This window comes from Pelodiscus sinensis, chromosome 2 (assembly GCF_052426305.1).
Source record: "Pelodiscus sinensis isolate ZL-2025 chromosome 2, ASM5242630v1, whole genome shotgun sequence".
Taxonomy (NCBI): Eukaryota; Metazoa; Chordata; order Testudines; family Trionychidae; genus Pelodiscus; species Pelodiscus sinensis.
Genome location: NC_143053.1, coordinates 256,371,155 through 256,388,628, shown reverse-complemented (window position 1 = coordinate 256,388,628; position 17,474 = coordinate 256,371,155).

Sequence of the window (17,474 nt, the reverse complement as noted above, 5' to 3'; positions counted from 1 at the left end):
ACAACTGAAAAGCTCTGCGGTCGGACATGATTATATGCCGCATGATGCAGGGAGACAGACAAAAATGAAAGCAGAGAGAGCTCCCAGGGACCGAGTAGACGGCTCAGACCAAAAGCATTTGCGGCACCAAAAGGAAAAAAATATTCCCCATCTGCCATCCGGTAGCAAATTACAAAGCAGACCGATGCAAAAAACCAACTCTCATACTTACGGCTCTATCTCCTCTTCCACTTGGCAGCCCCAAACCACAGAAAGGAAAAGAAAAAAAAAAACCTTCTTCCAGAACTATCGTCCCTATCCATGAGCCGGCCCGAACAGGAGCAAACCTGGTGCAGAGACAGGAACACCAGTGAGAGAAACCACCACAGGCAGAACTGGACCGAAAGGAATGCGCTTCCAGGAATGAAAACAAGATGCTGCTGTGGTCAGCGAAACCTCTGCGGCATCCAACAGGACTGCTCTCAATCACCCACGGCCCAGCAAGAGGAGAAAAACCAAAGCTCTTTCCATCTTGAGCGTAATGCCAATGGATCCCAGCCCTCACTGTGTGCTGGGCTAAAATAAAACCGTAGCTTCTCTTCGCTGCTCTGGAACAAACCGCGGCCAGTGCTCATCCCTCTTCTGCCCGAGGGGACGGGACAACGGGATTTATTATTTCAGTCCGTCATCCCCCCAAAGCATGGGAGGGGCTCCCAGAAGACGAAGAGGGACTAGCCAGTGGGGTGTGGCTCAAAGTTGGGTAGGCCTTTCGCAACACATGGCTGCGGTGGTGGTGTGGCTGCAATTGGTTTCAATTTCCTGAAAGAGGGAGCATCTCTCTTCACAGTCAGGAAACCCTGTGAGAAAGCAGGTTTCTGGGTGTGGACAGGCGCCCATCTCAAACTACAATCCAAGCATGTCCCTTTGGGACATAAGAATATAAGATCGTCCAGACTGGATCAGACCAAAGGTTCATCTAACCCAATATCCTGTCTTTGGAAAGTGGCCAATGCCAGGTCCCCCCTGAAAAGAACAGGGCATCATAGAATCATAGAACACTAGAACTGGAAGGGACCTCAAGAGATCCCACACTGCAGAATTGAGTACCTTTTAGATCATCCCTGAAGCTGTCTATCTATCCTGCTCTTAAATATCTCCAGTGATGGAGATTCCACAACCCCTCTCTAGGCAATTTATTCCAGTGTTTATCCACCCTGACAGGAAGTTTTTCCTAATGTCTGACCTAAACCAATATAAGCCCATTGCTTCTTGTGCCATCATCAGAAGCCAAGGAGAACAATTCCCCCCTCCCCTCCTCCTTGTGACACCCTTTCAGATACTTGAAAAAGGATGACTCGTCAAGAAACCCCTCTTCTGTCATCCATTCCCAGCCTCTGACAAAGGCTAGGGACACCATCCCTAACCACCCTGGCTAATCGCCATTGATGGACCTAACCTTCATAAATGTATCTAGTTCTTTTTTGAACCCTGTTAAAGTCCTGGTCTTCGCCACATCCTCTGGCAAGGAGTTCCACAGGTTGATGGTGCGCTGTGTGAAGAAAAACTTCCTTTTGCTTGTTTTCAACCTGCTGCCTATTCAGTTCATTTGGAGATCCCTAGTTCTTATGTTATGGGAACAAGTCGATAACTTTTCCTTATTCACTTTCTCCACGCCAGTCATGATTTTATAGACCTCTCTCATATCCCCCCTTAGTCTCCTCTTTTCTAAGCTGAAAAGTCCCAGCTCATGTTTCCGGACAACTCAGGTGCTTCAAGTTAAGTACGTGTTTAAGGCTTTTATTGAATCAGGGCATAACTTTAGGAATGAGTCACCACCACTGATGGGCACTCTGAGCATTACTGCTGGTGCTACATATCTCCAGTGCCTGGTGATGGGTGAAGGGGAGGGCTGTGAGTTTTCTTCCCAGGTGTCTGGCTGCTGGATCTTGCCCACATGGGTCTCATCAGGGTCTAACTTACCAGCATATTTGAGGTTGGGAAAAAACCGTCCCCAGGTGACATTGGCAGACATCCTCGTGGTTTTCCATGTTCCCCAGCAGCATGGGGCAGACTCTGGTTTGAACTAGAGCAAATGGTGTATTCCCTGTGCCGGGACATCTTTACATCAGGATTTAAGACGTCAGGAACTGAGCCAGAGGTTAGGGGCCTCTGCCAGGAGGTGGTGGGTGAATGTTTATGGCCTGACATGTTCATGAGACCAGAAGAGGTGACCCCAGTTAATCCTTCTGGGCCTGATTGTGCACCATTAGCACAGCAGTTGTCAAACTTTTTCTTCTCGTGACCCAGTTGAAGAAAATTGCTGATGCCGCGACCCAACATCATGTGACTGGAGCGTGGGCTGAGGAGGGGAACTTTGGAATGTGAGAAGGGGCTCCTGCTTTGGGGGGTGTCAGGTTCGGGGCAGGAGGGGCTTACCTCGAGCGGCTCCCGGGTAGCAGTGCAGTGGAGGGGGAGGGGAACAGCCTTTCTCCATCCGCTTTGGAACCTCCCTTCAGAAAGTTGAAGGCTGCTATCAAACCCCCTCCCCCCCACCCACTCTTCTCTTCTGGAGACTGGACTCGATAACTCCTGAGGTCTCTTCCAGCCCTGGGACTCTATAATTCTATGATTCTCAGCCTTCCCAGGTCTCCTCTCTGTCCATGAAACATGTCCTCTTCTTTTAAGCTTTCAGCATAGCTCATATTTCCCTTTGTCATTTCTGCCATTCTGGCAGGGCCAGGGGGCTCCCCCATAAACGCCGAGCTGCAGACCTCTCTCAGAGACGCTAGCACAGGGGCATGGTGGGGAAAAGGAAAGGGGAGGGAAGGGATATTATGGCTGGTGAACCCAGTGACCAGCTTGTTGTCAGGGGGAGGGTGAAGGGGGCAGATGCCCTGGGACATGAAGTAGCAGCAGTGGGGGCCAGAGCTCTGGGCCCTGTAAGTTTCTTCTGGAGTACCACTCCAGGCACTCCAGGCAGTGCTAAGGGCTGGGAAGGGACAGCACTGAGAGATGGCTGATTGCAGCCCCATTCCTTCCATCTTTGGCCCCGCCCCTTCCATCCTTCACCCCACCCCTTCCACCTTTGGTCCAGCCCCTTCTACCCTTGACCCCACCCCTTCCACCTTTGGTCCAGCCCCTTCCACCCTTGACCTCGTCCCTTCCACCTTTGGTCCAGCCCCTTTCACCCTTGACCTCGTCCCTTCTACCTTTGGTCAAGCCCCTTCCACCCTTGACCTCATCCCTTTCACCTTTGGTCCAGCCCCTTCCACTCTTGACCCCATCCCTTCCACCCTTAACTCCACCCCCTCCATCTTTGGCCCTGCCCCTTCAACCCTTAACCCCATCCCTTCCACCATTGGTCCAGCCCCTTCTACCATTGACCCCGCCCCTTCCACCTTTGGTCCAGCCCCTTCCACCCTTAGCCCCGCCCCTTGCGGGAGTACAGAGCTGGGTCTCCCACCACCTTGCCTGGGGGCCCACAGTAACTGTCAGTTCTGCTGTCTGGTGGCCTTGCTAGTCTCTGCTTCCTGCGATATATAGGGGAATAATACAATGTCATTTGAAGCAGTCCAGAAATAGCTGTCACTGATGCTGGCAGCCATCCCGGCCCCCTAGACAGCTCCAAAACATGGAGACGACAAAGCTGACTAATATCCACAGTCCCCTAACCCCATCTCCACTGCCCAAGCACCCGAGCCACCGTAATGACGAATCAGGGACTTTTTTGGGGTGGGGCCAGAGCAAAGGTGAACCGGAGTGACCCGTTGAAATACAGAAATGCTGCCAAGCCACCTCATTGCACTCATAGGAAAGACAAAGTCCAGGAGCTGTTGCAGAGGGGTGGGGGTAGAGCGGTGTCTAAAAGCCATCCTGGGATGTTTTTAATCTTTCCACAACACTGAAACGATTCCCCCAAGGCCAGGTTTTATTGCCTCAAATTCCCATTATGTCTCTGGGGGTATGTCTACACTACCACCCTAGTTCGAACGAGGGTGGTTAATGTAGGCATTCAAACTTGCAAATGAAGCTGGGATTTGAATTTCCCGGGCTTCATTTGCATGTTGCCGGGTGCCGCCATTTTTAAATGTCTGCTAGTTCGGACTCCGTGCCGCGCGGCTACATGTGGCACGAACTAGGTAGTTCGGATTAGGCTCTCTATTCTGAACTATCTGTACACCTCGAGGTGTACATCAGGAAGAAAGCGCATCAGGAAAAAAGTGCCAGTCTAGACGGGGATCTTTCGGAAAATAAAGCCTTTTCCAAAAGGTCCCTTATTCCTCTTAAAATCAGGAATAAGGGACCTTTCGGAAAAGGCTTTATTTTCCGAAAGATCCCCGTCTAGACTGGCACTTTTATCTGGCAAAGCCCCGAGCCGTAAAAAAGTGGCAGCCATGTTTATACAAATGAAGCGGGGAAAATTTAAATTCCCGCTTCATTTGCAATTCCAACTTGTCTCATCTGCATCCCTTTTCCGGAAAAGGGGTCCAGTGTAGCCACAGCCCTTGTGTTAGTTATAAACGCCTGATCTGGGAAGGTCTACAGAGCCTTTGTAGGACAGCATGGTAAGATGGTTGACTGGCCTCCTACTGTGCTAGTACATAGACCCAGGAGTGGTAGAGTACAGACCAATTAAAACACTTGGACAAGACTTTTCTTTTTGGAGATGCCCACCCCCTGCTGCATCAGTTAGGGCCTGGAGTACCAACTGGACTGCAGTGACCCAAGATGCTGGTGCATGGTTAGTGAGTGTTCACAGGGTTGGAAGAGACCTCTAGAGGTCATCGAGTCCCACCTGAGTGTTCTCAGTGGGGGCAGATGGCAGAATGAGGAGCAATGGTCTCAAGTTGCAATGGGGGAGGTCTAGGTTGGACATTAGGAAAAACTATTTCACTAGGAGGGTGGGGAAGCACTGGGATGGGTTCCCTAGGGAGGGGGTGGAATCTATCTCTAGAGGATTTTAAGTCCCGGCTTGATGAAGCCCTGGCTGGGATGATTGAGTTGGGGTTGGTCCTGCTTTGGGCAAGGGGCTGGACTCGATGCCTCCTGAGCTCTCTTCCAACCTATGATTCTATGATTTCCCTGGTACACCTCAAGTACAATGCATAGAGTAGTGCAGGTTGGTGTAGCATTGAGAACCATGGGAGAGGCCAACAGAAAATCTAGCGCCTAACCCAAGTTATTGCAGCACCAGTGTGCTTGTGCTTTGAGTTGATCATGGATGCTCAGATCTGGGCATGGCTCCCCAAGTTGCCTATACCTGGATGAACTCTGCAGTGAAGGCACAGCCTTAGAGGAAAGGGTGGAGCAGGAGGAGGAAAGTTTTTGGACTTTTACTTTTCAATCCAGTGATTGCTGGGAAAATCAAGGAGCCATGAGTGGCCTGTAGAAAGCTAATAAGAAGCACAGCTGTACGCCCTTTCTTCCTTCCCCCCTAACTCTCAGATGGACATAGACAGCCAGGGTCGCTGTACAGGGAGCTACTTGCATGGCTCTTGAGGGCAGATGTCATGCTTTGGTGGCACTGGTTTGCAGCTCCTCCTGAAAGGCTGCCTGCTAGCAGCTGTGTATCGCATGAGCCCCTCTACATCGCTGGGATACAATGGATGCTATGAGATGCTCTGGGATCTTATTGGTGGGTGATAAATAATGGCCAATACCCCTAAACAGAGGGACTTTCACCAGTGGAGGCTGGTGTCCCCTGAAAGTGGACTGGTGAAGCTCACACACATTCTGTGCTACGGGCCAGTTCATGGATAATAGGATTGGGCCTAGCAGGTGGGAGTCAGGATCTCAATGTGGCATTCGTGAGAGCGTTCGGTACCGGTAGCTCTATTCTCCCTAGAGTCTGGCGGACAGTCCATAACAGCTGATGTGGTGGCGTGCGGTCCTTTTCCAAAACGTAGCTGCAGAATTGACCACCTGGGCTTTTGTTATGTCGGATATCTTAAGAATTTCCATATGAAAGCCGAAAACATGGCTGCTGATTTGTAGCCTACATGGCATGCCAGCCAACTTATCCCAAGTGCTAAGGGTATATCCGCGGGAGAGTTAAACATACATGGTTGGTCTATGTTGGCCAACATGGCCTCATGGGTTCAGGCTATGGGGTTAATGTTAGTGTAGATAGGAGCTTGGGCCGATGCCCAGACCTTGGGACCTTCCCATCTCATGAGGTCCCAAACCCCAGGCTACAGTTTGATCCTGACCATCTACACCTCAATTAAACAATGTAGCCCCACTCTACAAAGCAAGGTTCTTTCATTCTTCTGCATCTCACTAATAAAGGGTCTACAGCACTCTGTCTACAACCACAGAGGTTCTATCCTTGCCTTGGTATCCGTTCATAAGTGACACCCATGGCACACCACTGTTTACACCTCAGTGTCAACTACACAGTGGGGCTGTAGACGTCTATGTGATGGCTACTTAAGCAACATTTCTGTTGGTGAGGCATGAGGTTGACCAACCCACTGTCACTGCCTTAGCTCCACTGGGCTAAGAAGAGTAAATAAAAAATCTATTTATTCACCAAAATGAGGAGATGATAGGTGAGCAAAGCAAAGGAGAACAGGGCTTAGGGAAGGTTGCTGAGTTTTTCCTCCTCTTTGATCAGCTGCAAATTCAAAAGTTGGGAGGACGGGCAGGAGGAAACGAACAGCTCAGAACACCACCTACACCACGAGCTCAACACACGAGTCAAGGCACCAAGAACAACAAAGTTGGCTTCAAGATCGTGGAGTGTGTTTCTTTGTTTGTTTTAATGCTTGGATGCTTTCAATGTGCTTGCTGGTTTCTGAGCCTTCTCAGTTCACGCTGTCAGGCTTTTCTCCATAACCAGGAGGGCTAGCAACTTAATTTATTAAAAACCAAAATGCACAATCACCTGACTCCAAGAGCTGGTGCTTTACAAGCTACCGCAGCTATCATGATGCATGCACCGACATCATGAATGTTGGTGACACTGTGAAACTTTGGGGTGCTTTGCCAAACTTTCTGAGCTATGCTGGTCTCTGAAAATTTGAGAAACAAGGGTATGTCTACACTACCCCCCTAGTTCGAACTAGGCATACAGATAGTTCGGAATGGCTAGCTAGTTCGAACTATCTAGCCTGTGCCGCATGTAGCCGCGCGGCACGGGGTTCGCACTAGCCGGCTTTTAAAAATGGCGGCGCCAGCTTTATGCTAATGAAGCCCGGGAAATTCAAATCCTGGGCTTCATTAGCAAGTTCGGTATGCATACATTACCCCCCTAGTTCGAACTAGGGGGGTAGTGTAGACATACCCCAAGAGAGGTAACATTGTGTATTGGGCCAACTTCTGCTGGAGAAAGAGACGAGCATTTGAGCTACACAGAGCTCTTCTTCAGGCCCGTGAAGCTTCAAACCTTGTTTCTTTCACCAGCAGAGGTTGGGTCCATTAAAGATATCACCTCGCCCCCTTGTCTTTCTAAACCTTTTTAAGGTGGATCCACCATTGTTAACTGAGAACCTTTACTTGCCTCTCCAAAACTCTCTCTCCTGTGCATGGTGGAAATTGTTTCATTTAAAATCGGACCCACTCTGAGCTTTCAGCATCGCTGCCTTCACCTTCTTGGGGGTCTCAGCGCATGGCAGAGTGCACCCAACTATCCTTGACCTCCATGGTCAAACCTACGGTCAAACCTATGGTCAAACCTACGGTCCATATCCTTGAAGGAAGGAGTCAATGCATCTGATTTTCCCCTTGCTGGCATTGATTTCACCATGAGTCATAGAATCATAGAACTGGAAGGGACTTCAAGAGGTCATTGAGTTCAGTCCCCTGACCTCACGGCAGGACCAAGCACTGTCTAGACCATCCCTGACAGGTGTCTGTCCAACCTGCTCTTGAATATCTCCAGTGATGGAGATTCCACAACCCCCCTAGGCAATTTATTCCAGTGTTTCACCACCCCGACAGGTAGGAAGTTTTTCCGAATGTCCAACCTAAACCTCCCTTGCTGCAGTTTAATCCCGTTGCTTCTTGTCCTATCCTCAGAGGATTTTTCTCCCTCCTCCTTATAACAGCCTTTTAGATACTTGAAAACTGCTATCATGTCCCCTCTCAGTCTTCGCCATTAGCTTCACTAGATGCACTCCTACTTTAGTCCATAAGAAGATAGTCAGGTCATGAGAATCTGATTTCATTTTCATCTTGGTGTCAATCGGAAGTGACTCCACTGAGGTCAAAGAAGAGACATTGGTGGGAAAGGGGGAGAATCAGGCTTACGGGGCCTGAAAATATCATTAGTATGGAGTCTAATGTCCACATTGCACGTTGATTTTCTTGATCAAACTCGCAGCATTCCGTGCATAACTCTAGAAATGAGCCTGCACCAAAACACTAGCTCTTCTAGATCCATAAAGACCAAGAGAGACCACTAGATCATCTAATATAATCTTCTGTAAAGCACAAGTCTTACCCTTTTACGCCGTTATCCCAGCATTGAGCCCAACTGATGTTTCACTAAATACCTCTTCCAGAAAGGCCTACAGCTCTCAAGACAGGGGACTAGCTCAGTGGTTTGAGCATTGGTCTGCTAAACCCAGGGTTATGAGTTCAATCCCTGTAGAAGCCATTTGAGCCAAAAACTTGTTAGGGATGGTACTTGGTCCTGCTCTGAAAGCAGGGGACTGGACTTGATGACCCTTTAAGGTCCTTTCCAGCTCTAGGAGATAGGCAATCTTCATTAATTTATATTTATAATTTTACCACTCCCCTCTTGGTAGTTTCACCCTCAGTCTTAAAAACATGTGCCTTATTTCCAACTTGACTCTGGCATCCACTTCCAGCCACTGGTTCTTGTTATGCCTTCTCCTATTGAGTAAAAAGCCCATTAGTGCATGATATTTCTGCCCTATATGTCATAATCGGAATAGTTCTGAATTCCCGTAATCATGTGTAAACTTTCTTAAGCTACCAAAGGAACACGAGGTGTGAATTTAAGTGTGTGTGGAGGCAAGTGATGTTTTATCCAGATCCAAATGCTGCAAGTGGTTGTTACTTTTATGATGAAGCTGAACTAATACCCTAGAGCCAAGCAACCTCAAACTTCAGGGAAATTTGACTTCACCTCTGACATTTTTGAACGGGTCCCATTTCGATAACATTTCACAGGCAGGAATAATATTTAGGTCAGTATTAGTAATACTATGGGGTCTTGGACTAACTTGGGGTTTTCCAGAGTTCCTGAGTCAGGATTCTTGGTCTGCTTTTCACAATACAATTTCACTGGTTACATGCAGTTGCTTTTCTGCAAAAATCCAATCATAAAAATCCCAACCCACCCACAATTTCCAGACTCCCTGAGTCATTTCAGTAGAAGCTCTTCTTTGTGATGTCTCCGATACATTTATTGTTAGAGGTAAGCTGGTCAAGAATTTGAAAAGAAAATTCTGTCAAAAACAGCCCTCTGCAATGTTCATGGCCTTTTTTTAAAAAAATTAATCAATCCAATTTCCAGCAGTAGTTCAGAGACATTTTAATAATTATAAATTGAAATGTGTATCTATTTTTCATAAATGTATTATATTTTTCCATTTTGGGGGGTGAAAGGTCGGTGAGATTTTGAATACATTCTTTTTACATTGGAATATTTTTCTTATTTATTTATTTTCCCCCAAACCAGATTGTTGAGCAAACTGGAAGTTTCTACAATTATTTGACTCTCATTTTTGACTAACACAGATTTTATGGGGGGAAAAAATTGAAAACAAACAAGATGTTTCTCCTCCTTTGGAGCAAAATCCTCTTCAGCATCCTCGAAGTTTTCACAAAACCAGATTTCCATGTTTAGCTCAGCCCTATTGCAAAGGATGGAGTAAAACATTGACCCCCATAGCTCTTGTGATTTCATTGTGAGTTTTGCAGCAATTGTTTTCCTTAAGGACTCCACTCCTGGAGGAAAAGGAGGATCTGTTCTGATCTTTTCTTAAAGTAAGTTTCTAGCCTTCATGGTTGCGGAAAAAAGCTTGAAAATTTGACCTAAGTGTGCGGCAAAAGCTCAAACACTGGAAGGCAACTAATGAGAATTCGGCTTAACCTCCTCCCCTTGTACTATTTAAAACAGGCTCCCGGTGAGATTTTGGGGGGGAAGAAGGAGGGGATTGATTTTGCAACATTTGGAACTGGCAATGCTAGATTTATGCGGGGAGGCAGGGCCAGACCATGGTGAAGGAGGTGGTCCAGCTCACAGATCAGAGCAGGCATCAGGCCGAGTAATCGGAGCTGGCATTGGGAGCCCAGGTTCAGATCCAGGGATCTGGATCACAGTTGGATGCAGGAACTGGAGCCTATTGAGTCTGCAGAAGAGAGGAGTGAGGGGGGATTTGGTAGCAGCCTTCAGCTTCCTGAAGGGAGGTTCCAAAGAGGCTGGAGAGAGGCTGTTCTCAGTAGTGACAGATGGCAGACCAAGGAGCAATGGGCTCAAGTTGCAGTGGGGGAGATCTAGGTTGGATGTTAGGACAAACTATTTCCCTAGGAGGATGGGGAAGCACTGGGATGGGTTCCCTAGGGAGGAGGTGGAATCTCCATTCCTAGAGGTATTTACGTCCCAGCTTGACCAAGCCCTGGCTGGGATGATTGAGTTGGACTTGGAGCTGCTTTGGGCAGAGGGTTGAACTCGATGACACCCGAGGTCTCTTCCAGCCCTGGGATTCTGTGATTCTCTGAAGCCAAAGGTCAAGCTGAAGGTCAGTACTGAGACACCAGAGACAAGGGTCAGGCCAGAGTCAGGCGTCAAAGCCCGGGGTCAAAACGAAGGACAGGAACCGTCTAAGAGAACCGAGGTTCAAGCCAGAGGCTGCAGTCAGAAGGAAGAGCCACAGGTCAAATCTGAAATCGGTAACTGGAAAGCGGAGGGGTCCAAAGTGGGGACAAGATAGTCACTGTGGTGTCTTGAGCGCTGAGCAGCCAGCCAGTGGTTGGTGGAATCAAAGCCGGGCTGGGGGCCCCTACAGCCAGTCAGGTGGTGCGGGCAATCAGCCGGCTTGCTGCAGGCCCGATGGATAGATGAGGTTTCCGGGAGATTAGCTCTGCTGCCAGGCCTGACTCCTGCCACCTCAGAAGGGCGCTCAGAGAAGACAATAATAAGGCGCTTCCTGAAGAAATGGTCGAAATGTTGCGGAGCTGTATGGCTCGGGGTGGGGTGAGCAGGGTGATGAAGTGAAAAGTTCTAGTTTCTTTAAACCCTGGGATCCGTGTGTGGGGGGGTTGATATGCTGGGTTTGATTCCCCCCTCTTTTATAGCAGCGTTAACTGGCCCCGGTTCTGTTCTCACACACACAGAGGCTACGTCTATACTGCAGCCTTCTTCCGCCAAATTTTATGGAAATGAAGCGTGGAGTAGAATAGTGCCGCGCTTCATTTGCATAACTCGTTAGCAGCCGATTTTGCACCAGAGGCTTTTGCGCCAAAAGGAGCTGTGTAGACGGCTCCTTTTTGTGCAAAAAACCCCTCTTGCGCAAGAACTGTTCTTCCTCATTTTTTCAGCCTCTTGCGCAAAAAACGGCTGCTAATTCATTATGCAAATGAAGTGTGGCAATAGCCTACTGCACAATTCATTTGCATAAGCTTTTGCGGAAGGAGGCTGCAGTATAGCCTGAGGTGAATCTCACACACTGAGGTGAATCTGGGAGAGCTGTGTTTGCTGCCATAAATTATTCCTTGACTCCGCTGGCTTCAGTGAAATCGCTCCTGAGTTTCACAGCTGGCAGAGAAGCGCTGGGGCTTGTGCACGCTTGGAAATGAACCAAAATAGCTAATCAGGAATCATTATTTCAGACTAGTTAGTTCAGTATCAGTCTACTGTGTGGGTACGTCTAAACTACATGCCTCTGTTTGCAGAGGCATGTAGATTTGTTTGTTCAGCAAAGGTAAATGAAGCCGCGATTTAAATGATCGCGGCTTCATTTACATTTACATGGCTGCGGCGCTGAGCCGACAAACAGCTGATCAGCTGTTTGTCGGCTCGCCGCTAGTCTGAACGTTCATCCCACGAGGAATAACGGGGCTGCCGACAAAGGGCTTTGATGTCGACAGGGGGAGCGTCCAGACTAGTACGCTGAGCGGACAAACAGCTGATCAGCTGTTTGTCGGCTCAGCGCGGCAGCCATGTAAATGTAAATGAAGCCGCGATCATTTAAATCGCGGCTTCATTTGCCTTTGCCGATCTGTCTAATCTACATGCCTCTGCCGACAGAGGCATGTAGTCTAGACACAGCCTGTGTGTGAACGCTCGTAGGCCAGGTCTACGCTACAGTTTTATGTCAGTACAGGTTGCGCCTCTGAAAACCGGCAGCTCTCTGCACTGTGGGAGCAGCACAAAGCATCCAGGTCATCCTGAAGAATCTTTCCCCAGGCAAGGATTAGAAACCAATTGTCCTTACCACCTGTGTCATGCTCCGGCCACTAGACCATGCTGCCTCCTCTTCTCTGCAGTCCCCACCTTGTTCTCACATCCCCAAATCGTGGCATTGGTTTAGTTGCAAAGTCTGAAATCAAAGGGGAACAGGAGAAAAGAATCAGATGACATCATGGACTTTGACAGTGCATCTGCAGAATAACAGGAGGAAAAAAAATGTGTAATAAGGGAAAGTAGGCTGGGTTGGATGGGACAGGAAGCTGGGTGTAATATGATGTGGCAGGGAATTGCAAAGCTGGGTGTGATGTGAACAGGAAATGTGTACAATGGGAAGTACAGTAAGTGGGAGGGTGGGGCAATACCGTCTGATGTGGAGGGGAAGTGGTTTGCGGACAGCCTGATGTGTAACTGGGAACTGGAGCTGAGCGTGGTGGAGCAAGGCCCTGGCGGACTGTGCCGCTAAACACACAGGATGCGACTGTGGTTACTTACCATTGCAGCGTCCAGCTGGTGTGATTGTTACCCACAGCTGTTCATGAGGACCATGTCCCACACGTCCCCCTGAGTGCACGGAGGAGAGGAAAGTGTAGACACCCGGGCTATGTCTAGACTGGCATGATTTTCTGCAAATGCTTTTAATGGAAAAGTTTTTCGTTGAAAGCATTTGTGGAAAAGAGCGTCTAGATTGGCACGGACGCTTTTCCGCAAAAGCACTTTTTGCAGAAAAGCGTCCGTGGCCAATCTAGACGCGCTTTTGTGCAAAAAAGCCCCGATCGCCATTTTCGCCATCAGGGCTTTTTTGCACAAAACAAATCAGAGCTGTCTACACTGGCCCTTTTGCGCAAAAGCTTTGCGCAAAAGGGACTTTTGCCCGAACGGGAGCAGCATAGTATTTCCGCAAGAAGCACTGATTTCAGACGGCAGGAAGTCAGTGTTCTTGCGGAAATTCAAGCGGCCAGTGTAGACAGATGGCAAGTTTTTCCAGAAAACTTGCCAGTCTAGACACAGCCTCAGAGGGTTAACAGCAGAACAGTATTTCTTAATGTTACACAAACTAAAAAGTCTCAGAGGAGTGGCAGGGTTAGTCCATAACTGTAAAAACAAGGAGCAGTCCTGTGGTACTAGAGGAGGTGTCTACACGGCATCCTACACTCAGAATAAGAGACGCAATCCGTGCAGCACAAATGGGGTTGCTTATTCCGAATCTTTTTCAAAATGCCAAATTTTGAAATAACCAGGGCTTTGTCAAGTTGAGACTTCAAAACCTCTAGGGATGGAGATTCCCCCCTCCCTGGGGAACCCATCCCAGTGCTTCCCCACCCTCTGAGGGAAATAGTTTTTCCTAATATCCAACGTAGACCTCCCCCACTGCAACTTGAGAATATTGCTTTTTGCTCTGCCAGCTGTCACTGCTGTGAACAGCCTGTCTCCATCCTCTCTGGAACCTCCCTTCAGGACGGTGCCCACAGTTGAAGAAGGATGTTGCTAAATCGGAGGGGTTCCAAGAAGAGGATCCTGAACACGTGGGAAGAAACCCACCTTGCAGTGGTAGACTCAAGGACCCCTCTCTGGCTAGCTTACCAATGAGCAGCTGAAGGTCTGTAGGTGCCAACATAGGGTGTGTCTAGACTACATGCCTCCTTCGACGGAGGCATGTAGATTAGCCAGATCGGAAGAGGGAAATGAAGCCGCGATTAAAATAATCGCGGCTTCATTTAAATTTAAATGGCTGCCCCGATCTGCCGATCAGCTGTTTGTCGGCAGATCGGGAGAGTCTGGACGCGATGCGCCGACAAAGAAGCCTTTCTTCATCGGCACAGGTAAACCTGGTTTCATGAGGCTTACCTGTGCCGATGAAGAAAGGCTTCTTTGTCTGCGCATCGCGTCCAGACTCTCCCGATCTGCCGACAAACAGCTGATCGGCAGATCGGGGCAGCCATTTAAATTTAAATGAAGCCGCGATTATTTTAATCGCGGCTTCATTTCCCTCTTCCGATCTGGCTAATCTACATGCCTCCGTCGAAGGAGGCATGTAGTCTAGACACACCCCTAGAGAGCAGAACTTTGATAATAGAGTTGCTGTGAAGACCAGCAGACAAGGCATAACAAGGCAGGAAGTTGAAGGTAGAGAACTACAAACCAGCTTCAATGACTTAACCACCTGCATTCTGCTACAAAGACCTTTTACATCTGCACTTGAAAGGGAATCCTCTGAACTGTCATTCATGTTAAAATTCGACACCCTCCAAAAAGGAATGAACAAACACTCGAACTATCTTACCCATTACCAAGATAGCTTCCGCAATTATCACCTCTAATACCATTAACTCACAAACATCCCACTCTCCCCACCTCTAACATCATCAATTCACAGACACTTACCTTCCTTCCTCCCCCCCCCCCCCCCGCCCGCATCCCCCTTCTGTTCTGAAATGTGATTTGTCCTTTTCATATGTGTTCATTTTTTTTAATTGTATCCTTTGGTATATATGGGTGTGACTATTTTCTTCCACTATTTGATCTGAGGAAGTGGGTCTGGCCCATGAAAGCTCATCATCTAATAAACCATCTTGTTAGTCTTTAAAGTGCTACATTGTCCTGTATTTTGCTTCTACAAACCAGAAAAGCAGCGTTTGTTTTCAGCTGGGAGGGTAATTAACTCCTGGAGCAATATTGCAGCAGGTTTTCCATCACCAGACTTTTTCAAAATCCAGATGGGGTGTTTCCTTTTCTAAAAGGACAGGCTGGTGTGCAAACAGGAATTTCTTTAGGGAAGTTCTGTATTCAGGTCAGATGAGGCGAGCCCAGTAGTTCCTTCAGATCTATGAATCCCCCACAGCCGGTAGAGCGGAGAAGGTTTGGGGGGGCTGTTTTTAAATGGAAGCTGAGAGTCGTCGACAATCACATGAATCCAGGACCTGAGGCTTGAAGACGGAGACCAAATAGAGTAAGCACGGCAACTAGCGAGCTGGAAGAATTATGGCCCCTCCAACTATCTATGCCCCATTGGGTATGTCTATACGGGCACGCCAGCCTTGGGGGGAAAATTCCCCCCAGCTTTGCTTGAGCTAGTGTGCTAAAATTGTGGTACGCACGGCACGGGATGGCCATGCAAGGCAGGCAGGTGGAATTCTAGCAGCTAGCCCCTGCCACCGCCTGCGTCACAACACCCACACTCAAGCAAAGCGAGCATGAGTCCCTCCCCCTGGGCCGGGACACTGACAACCAGTTCCAGCAGAGAAAGAGCCACTGGAAGCAGGACACTGCCCAGAGTGGCACTGGCAGGAACATGGGCAAAGGAAAAGGGAGGCTAGCAAGAAGGAGACACTTTCTCAGAATCAAATCTACTGCAGGTTGAGACTCTGTGGTCTGGGACTCTCCGGTCCAGGACTCTCTGATCCGGCAACATCTGTGGTCTGGTAGGACTATGGATGTTGCTGGGCCAGAGAGCTCCTTGAGAGTTCAGGGAGCCCAGTAGCAAGCAGGGAGCCAGAAGCCCCATGTCATAAGTCTGGTTGCACAGTAGCAGCCTGGGGGAACAGAGCCCCAGCAGCCTCGGAGCCGCAAAACTCAAGCAACCCAGAGCCAACAGAACCCCAGAAGCGCCAATGACCCCGGCAGCCCTGGGACAGTGGAACTTCATGGCCCCAAAGCGTCCCCCTTATATCAGGAGTGGAGAGCTGAAGGCCCCGGAGCTGGGGAGCCCCCGCAGCCGGGGAGCAGCGGAGCCTGGGATAGGGGAACTCAACCAGCCAACAGGGAGAGCTTGGAGTCCATCAGCAGAGCAGCCGGAATTGTCCTTTTCTGCACCAGAAAAATCCCTAGTTCAGGACTGGTCAGGTCCCAAGGGTGCCAAACCAGGGAGGTCCAACCTGTGTATCATAGAAGGGTACATATAGACTGCAGTTTTTCCAGGATACCAGAGATATCCCCAAAAAACTCTGCCACATCCAAGGAACATGTCTGCTCTTCCAAATTTTTTTTCGGAAGAGCAGACGCGTTTTTCGGCATCCCTGTAAACCTCATTTTACAAGGAAGAAGGGATGTTCCGAAAAAGGGTTTTTTTCCCAACATTTGGTCCAGAATAGAGGACCAGATGTCAGAAAAGCCTCTTCCTAAAAAAAAAAAGCAGCAGAAAAAGATACGCAAATTGCAAACCGCAATTTGCGTATCGTTTTCCGGAAGAACTGTGTAGTCTAGATACAGCCAGAGTCTCCCAGAAGAAGAGAAGGAAACCTCTTCCCTTTGACTCTTAATCCTGGACAAAACAGGTCTACTGTGGTGATTGGTCCAAAATGCCCACTCACCTTATCAGATCTTGCCTAGAACTGACTCACCCAGATGACACCACGCCTCGAATTTGCCTCTTGAAGCAATAGTTGTCCCAGTTTGTGGTCGAGTTTTGCACCAGCCACCTTATCCTCTAAAGACATTTTTCCAAGCTTTGTGCTGTTAAAATCAATCCACTAAAATATTGGCCTGGAAGAAATAAAGGCTGTGCTTTTACAAATCACTCGACACGCTGCTTTGCAATCAGTTTTACGCTCTGACTTTCAAACATTTTAATAACAATAATAATAAATATAATGAAACCCCCTTTGCCAGGTCTGGTTCGATCGTATTATCACCCTGCGAGAAATTTAATTAGGAGCAGCCTGAGTTGCTATAGACACCAATCCTCATACAAAGAGCTGGCCTCTTAGAGACTGTGTTTTGCATTATACTTTTTTTATTATTATTATCTCCTTCTAAACTCCGGCTTCCTCTTTCTCTGGGAAACGCCGTGCTTTTAAAAAGGTCAGCTGGAAGGGATCGTGGCTTTTTATTAAATTGAAACCTCCTGGATTTTCACTTCTGCTCTCACCTAATCATGGAGAGGTGAAATGAAATATCTAATTAGGGAGAAGAAGCCTGGTGGGGCTTTATGGAGGTTGAGTAGCAACATATTTGGGGTGCTTAAAAATTCCTTTAGGTTCGAGTGGGGCCGCCTCGTTTTAAATTGAACGAATAGCACTGCAGCTGTAACTAACTCTAAAATGAGAAATCACTTTGCAACTGTACTTCCTTCCGGTCCTTGATACCTTATGACTTGGTTGGTGATGGCTATTGTTAT